This window comes from Austrofundulus limnaeus, unplaced genomic scaffold (genome assembly GCF_001266775.1).
Source record: "Austrofundulus limnaeus strain Quisiro unplaced genomic scaffold, Austrofundulus_limnaeus-1.0 Scaffold36, whole genome shotgun sequence".
NCBI classification, from domain to species: domain Eukaryota; kingdom Metazoa; phylum Chordata; class Actinopteri; order Cyprinodontiformes; family Rivulidae; genus Austrofundulus; species Austrofundulus limnaeus.
Window position 1 is genome coordinate 2,520,606 of NW_013952438.1, and position 7,062 is coordinate 2,527,667.

Below are 7,062 nucleotides of genomic sequence, written 5' to 3' on the forward strand. Positions count from 1 at the left end.
CTGAAAATATAGATGGAGGACAACAGAGCTGCTTCATGGAAGAAGAACCTCAGCGTAGCATGTTAGCCTTTGTGCTAGCACTGCATCCAGAGAAAACCCATTCATGCACAAGTAGAACATGAATGCATGATGGTTTATTGGTTCACAATGATGCTTCTGGGTTAGGTCCTGGGTTAGATCCCCAGTTCAGCCCCAGAGTCTGTCTGGGTGGAGTTTGCTCTAAGTGCTTGCATGGGTTTTCTCCAGACACAACATCCCTATAGGTGTGAGTGACAATAAGAATAGTTATGTATTTGTCTAGTTTGTCACTGTGTGTCCCTGTGATGCACAAGCCTGTTCAAGGCATACACCACCACTGCCTGCCTGTAAACTCTAAACTGAAAGGATGGGTACCTGCAACCTTCTTGCTTAGAGGCAACAACACCGTCAAGCTGCTCTTTGCAAAAAATATGAATTTAGTTGAACTGTCAAGACACTTAAGAAAAAAGGAAAGAAAGAATGCTGGGAGGTGACAAAGCTAATGTGTAAAACCCACTTGTGCTCATGTGTTTGCCCCATCAGTAAAATATGTCCTGAACCATTTAAATGGCCATCTCAAATTTAATAGACTCCAAAAAATTGTTCAGTTGTCGATGATAAGAATTTGTTTTTGGGAGTTTCATTAAAATCTATCTGCTGGTTCATGGACCAGTAGTGGGCGAAGTGTAAAATCAAAGATCAACTTTGGTCAAATTCATTCATCAGATTCAGGAAATCTACCCCAGTCGGTTGTATTTAGTTGATTAAATCATTTCAATTGGCTGAATTGAACATTTTACTGATTAATGTTAATGTCTGACGAACAACTCGTTGAGTAACAGAAGCATAATGTGGGAGGAGCCTATTAGCGTTATGTATAGAGAATTGGCTCGGGAGCAGATCGAGATTTTGTGCGAAAGAGTTTTGGAGACATCCTGATGTTTGCTGACAGCATGGCAGAGCTGAAGTGGAAAAAGTACACCATTTCAAATGAATGGAAAGGAATGTTGTTTTCAAACTTCAATGACGTCCACTGATGACCAAGTGGTTTTCTTTTCATCTTATCCAGTGTCATAAAGGGAAAAAAGTGGGCTTTGTTTTTGAACCGTCCTGTCTGAAACTGAATCCCAGTCCAACTTGGTCCATGGTTGATCCTTAGGGAGTCAGGTTCAGTCAGTTTAGTGTCATTTGAGCTTTGGAAAACCACAACTATGTTAAACAAATGGTTGGACAGGATTAATTAATATTTTCTGAACCAGCACTGCTAAAAGTAAAACAAAAGTGTACACAGGTTCAAGCATGATACTCTGACTGTGCCTTTGTGGTGATTTTAACCACTTGTGACTCCAGCTACACTTCTAGTACTTTAAAAGTTTTTCACCATTTTTGTTTTGATTCACTTTAGTGTTCTCAAATATTGCTGCCATGGCAGAACTTTTGTTTCAGGATTGATAAAGTTTTATTTAATGTAATTCCCTGTAGATGGAAATATGTTGGGCTAAATATTTGTGGTTTGGCTTCCACAGTAATTGGTCAAAAGAAATCTTGTTTTTTGGGACACCTTTCCCCATGATCAGCTTCAAGTTGGCATGTAGCTCGACAGAGCTCTACCCTCACTGATGGTCGCAAACACTTGATGATGACTGAAAGAACAAGCCTGCAGATACAGGTGGTCAAATGAGTTTTTTCAGCAGACTATTTGTGCTCTCCTTTAAAGACAGGGTGAGAAGTCTGATGATCCTGAAGCGACTTGGAGTTGAACCGCTGCTCCTCCACACCAAGAGGAGCCAGTTGAGGTGTTTTGGACATCTGGTAATGATGCACCCTGGAAGTATTTTGAGCATCATGGGAGGCGTCAGAAAAGTCCCAGGAAACGCTGGAGAAACCACTATTCTCCACAGGCAAGGCTTCAAGCGCTTCTCATTGATTTAGTCATGGCCAAATGTGTCTCCATTTCCAATTCCTGCACGGTTCTTGGACTCACCCCAGCATTAACAATCAATGTAACCAAGTTATTGGGTTCAAACGACAGCACAGTAGCTCAGTTGGTAGAGCTGTTGCCTCTCAGCAGGAAGGTTGCCTGAGTGAATCCTGACCAGGGACCTTTCTGAGTAGAGTTTGCTTGTTCTCTTCCTGCATGCGTGGGTTTTCTCAGGGTACCAGAAACCTGAATCTTAGGCTTATTGGTAACTCTAAGTTGTCCCTAGGACTGCGAGAGTGAACGGTTGTTTGTCTCATTTGTCTCTATGTAGTCCTGTGATGGACAGGTGACCCCACCCCTCATGACTGCTGAATTTGGCACCACTGACCTTGAAAGGAAGAAGCTGGTAAAAGATAATGGATCAATGGACGGATAGATGGATGGATGGATGGATGGATGGATGGATGGATGGATGGATGGATGGATGGATGGATGGATGGATGGATGGATGGATGGATGGACTGTGAGCAAACCCTTTTTTTAATCTAAATTTAGGAGACAAGCACAGGGAAATTGTTTGACTTGCAACACCATGCTTTTAAATCCTTTTTACCCCATCATTCAGTTGGGGTCTATATCATGTGGACACAATGCTTTGGTTTGAACACCTCCTTGTTGTAACTCCACAAGCCCCTCTTTCACCCCTTTTCTAAAGTGTGTCTCAGATCAACTCGTTTTGAGGCTGTCTTTTTAAAACAAATAAAGCGCTTCACACCCCGCCCCCCAGCTTCCAGACCGGTCCATTCTAGTTTGATAGACTGGTTTGATAACGTTTGTTATCACATCTATTTTGCACTTTGCATTTCATATATTTTAACCACAAAACAGTACATGTGAAACTGAACGTGGAAAATGATGGCGATGTTTCAGCAGAGTAAACAGACTGGGTCAACATGTCTGGAGTCCGCTGAGGCCTGTTGAATTGCGGGTAACACAAGGTGAGGAGAAGCTCTGTGGCTTTGGTTTTGTACAATATAAAAGGTGCGATGGAGGTTTTGGCACCGATTTGGTAATTATATAATTCATCTCTGTCTATAACAGCTTGAAGTCCTGGATGTTCCTCAGCGAGCAGCCGAAGGGGAATACTTCACAGCTGTTGGGACTTGCTTCCTTAAAGCTTATGTTAGAATGGCACCTGACTTTTGAGTTGATGGGCGTAATTATACCCATCACTGTCTGAGGTGCTTTATGAAGGCGCTGATTGAGAGAGAACTGGGACAGTAATAAAAACAGTGTGTGTTGGTTCGATACACACACACATAAATAGAGAAAAGCTCAGTGCTTGTTCCTGATTTCTGTTACATTCAAGAGGTCAAAGTCCAAATGTTGAGTTTGTCTCATGCTGGAGTGCTGGGTTTTATATTTAACACTCACTGACAAACTGCAGTGTGAGTGTGTTTGGATCATTCAGATCAAGCTGTATGTTTCACCTTCAAAAGGCTTTCAGTCAGTGAGTCATAACTTAAAAATGCACCTGCTCAGATGAGTGTCATTAGATTAGTGGGTTATATGATAAATCTACATTTGCTTTATTATTGAGATCCATCAGACAAAAAACAGCTAATAAAAGGTAGTTTTAGAAGAGACTGAATCTCAATAAAATGTTATGGACTGAAGTTGTAATTCTGTGACACAGGGTTGATTTTTAGAAGCAAAGTTTTGATTTGCATTTGAAAATGATTAAAATGCAAATTTTGTTGTCAAAACATCTTGAAGTTAATATCCTTCAATTAGAAACAGATCTCTGGAAAAATAACAGAAGTTTTTTTGTTCTTTTTGTTTTTAATTTGATTTCAATTTGTACATTTCAGATGAGAATGCATCAATATTATAGAAGTTATGCTGTATTTGCAAAAGTTTCTTAGATTATTTTTGTGTAAAAGTTACTCTGTGTGTTATGTAATTAAAAAATGTTGTGCATTTTATTTTACAGTAAATTTATTTTGAATCTGTAAATTTAGGTGTGTTTTCATGTAATTGAAAAATGCAGGAAAACCCCAAAGAATAACCTCACTCTATATTTGCAGATTTTCTTTGACAGCGCAGAGCCAATATTACTTGACCAGCAGCAGCTCTAGTGTTTCCAGATATATGATTATTACATTTGTATAACATTTTAAGTTCCATAACATGTGTGAACCTCAATGCCCTTGAGTCAAATCTGGAAATTTGTTTTTCTGTAAAATAATTTGTTATAACACATTTTTTCAATAAATCTTGACAGAGATTATGGTTTTGGATTACGTTTTGAATTTTGGCCCCCTTGTTTAGCTTAGTTTGACACCCCTGGTCTATATAACACACAAAGCTCAAATATGCAGTTGTTATTGCATTTCTTTTCACCAAAACATAAACCAGCTTTATTCATTTATTGATTCACACCCACATATCATGATCTGATCCAACCAGTCAGACCGTGGACTCACCGGGCAGAAGACCACCCCAGCTTCCTGCGAACATTCTCCAATCACAACATTTCATCTTTCTCTCCAGACTCCATTTCTGATCTGGCAACCCTGAGCAGCTTTGTTGTTGCAATGGTTTGCGTTATTATTTTTAATTTTTATTATTGGATTTTTTTATTTTTTTATTTTTTGTGTGTTTTGGACTCGCTTCTTGACCTCATTCCATGGATCAGACTGAACGTGAGTAATCGTTTTGTAGAATGAACAAAGATTAAAAGATTAATGAAAGTCATTACTAGATGGAGCGACAAGTTGTGGCTTGTTACATCTCAGCATAATGAGTGTTTATTAAAACGCTGAGGATGTCCAGCACAAAAGTAAACAGATAAAAGTAGTAAACCCTGTCAGAAAAAAATCCACCCGTATACCTACTTATTACCATCACACATTCTGACAACATTTTGTAGACCACAACTCATAACTGGTTAATGACTGTATTTTATGAGTCCAAGTGTAAATAAATTTTTGTTTTATTTGAACAACCCTACTACTGAGTAAAATCTCTTAGTGTCCCTCCTGTTAGTGCTCTGCAGCCAGCTGAACAGCTTCAACCTCTTGCCTTCAGTGTTCTCTTTCATGTTTAGAGATTCCTTTTAAATCTCTTTGAAAGCCTCTGATCCCACAGCTGATATCATTTCTTTAAGGTTTATTGGGGTTAAACTACAAATATGTCCCGTTTCCAAGAGTTCCACCTCCAACCCGAGCTGTTTCACAGAGCTGGGGGAGTAACCTGACTCCCCAGGGGATTTACTCCTTTCTAATAACATGGGAAGTTTGTGTGGGATGTGCGACTAGCCAGCTCTGGCTGCATGTAAACTGAAAAGAAAGTCATTTATGGGACGGGCCTCTGCTGTAGAGTTGTATTCGTCTTGTTTTTTTGATAATGAATTTGAATGAGTGGTAACAAGAATTGACGGGCCAAGTACGAACAAATCAAAACTTGCTTTTCAGGGATACGCTCCCTTTTTTTCTTTTTAGAACAAGGACCTTTAGGCTAATTGTCCTTTTTTTTCTTCCCTTTTTTTTGGTTCCATGAGCCAAGTTGGAGAGAAACATGCGTGGCCACAAACCACAGCATTAAAGTAAACAACAAAATGCAGATTGACTCTCACAAAAAGGAAAACATTTGAGATAAAAGCAGAGAATGTGTGGACTTAAAGTGACAATAAATTATCTTGGAAGTTTCTTCCTTTTGGTTCAAGATGTAACTCACCAGTCAATACTTTTTTTATTATGAAATGTGTTTTTATTGGGTCCCTGTGGACGCCTGCACTTTCAGGGGGATCTAAAATGTGGTCACATGATTTGATTTACTCTCTGTAGGGAAGACCTGAGCTCAAATGGGAGAGTAGTTCAGGCTGGGAGTAGTGGTGGGCCTGGTTATTATGAGTCTCTTGAGAGGGAAAAAAATTCTTCTGATTTTTCTCAGGCTGGGACAGAACATGTTTTCAGTGTTTTTATCTTGTGGTACCAGCTTTAATCTTTTCAGGCACCCATGGAGGGTTGTAAAAATTCAACTCCATCATTTTACGCTCATTGACCTGGACACCTCCTCAATTGTTGTTATATTACGGGAAAATGCTAATCTTTAAATTTAGAAAGTTAGTAATAAACTGTGACAATGAAAGCACCATCCTATTACTACATTTCAGCATTCTAAACTACGTTTAAAACTCAAGGCCCGTGGGCCAAATGTGGTCTGCCACAGCACTTTATGAGGCTTGCAAGAACTGCAAAGATGTATTAATGTCTTAAAATAAGTGTAGGCTGCTTTAACACTAATTGACCCTAAAATAAATCTCCTATAATGCATGTCAATTATTTTACTCGCAAAATGGCAGCATCCCACCACTAGATGAAAGTGCACAGGGTACAAAAATAGTCTGCAAATTTTGTTTTGTAAAATCTCCATTTTGCTGCATTTTCTCTGGCTAATTTTGCTGGCAGAATAAGGTGCAGGTGGGGCACATCAAAGAGCGATAATAATAGCAGAAGGCAAAGAAGATCACATCGAGACAAAAAAGTAAGACTTAAACTTTAGAAAGTTGATTTCATTTTACCCAGAATAAACCAAAGACAGTAAACTGCAGATTTGTCATTCCATGGCAGGACCATGGCTGTGTCCAAAACGGTGGGCCGGGTCCTCCGAAGGCTGCATCGGCTGCATACGTCACAGCGCCGCGACGAAGGCCGTCCAAAACCGAAGATTCCTCCGATGCAGCCGACAAATGGGTCCTTCCTTCGGCCCGAATCGAAAGACTGGTCCAATGGATCCTTACTGGCCCAGCGTATCCCATAATGCATTGCAGCTCGACCGGAGATTTTCTTTATGCTAGCAATGGCAGACGAAGCGAGAGAAAAGAATATGTTTTAAATAAAAATATGGCGATGTAAAAATTCAAATTTTCAAGCGGTTGTAATTTCAATACTTTTATCATTTGTATAGATGTTTTTATATATTAGTTTTGTCAGGAAAAAACGAACTTATGTAGTGAAATAAACATGCACCTACAGCAGGACAACTAGTACGGAAGCCGAGAGCGGCCGTTTTCCGCTTATAATTATATTCCATGGTTTTCTCGTGATATATATATATAT

At 39.5% G+C, this 7,062-nt stretch overlaps 1 long non-coding RNA gene across 1 annotated transcript in view; it reads right to left on the reverse strand.

The window, feature by feature from the left end:
• Positions 1 to 6,505: 6,505 nt before the first annotated feature.
• Positions 6,506 to 7,062, reverse strand: part of LOC106516314 (uncharacterized) — a 32,127-nt gene continuing 31,570 nt past the window's right edge. The window contains exon 4 of the long non-coding RNA XR_001310087.1: positions 6,506 to 6,796. This is a non-coding gene — a long non-coding RNA (uncharacterized LOC106516314). The remainder of the gene's footprint in view (positions 6,797 to 7,062) is intronic.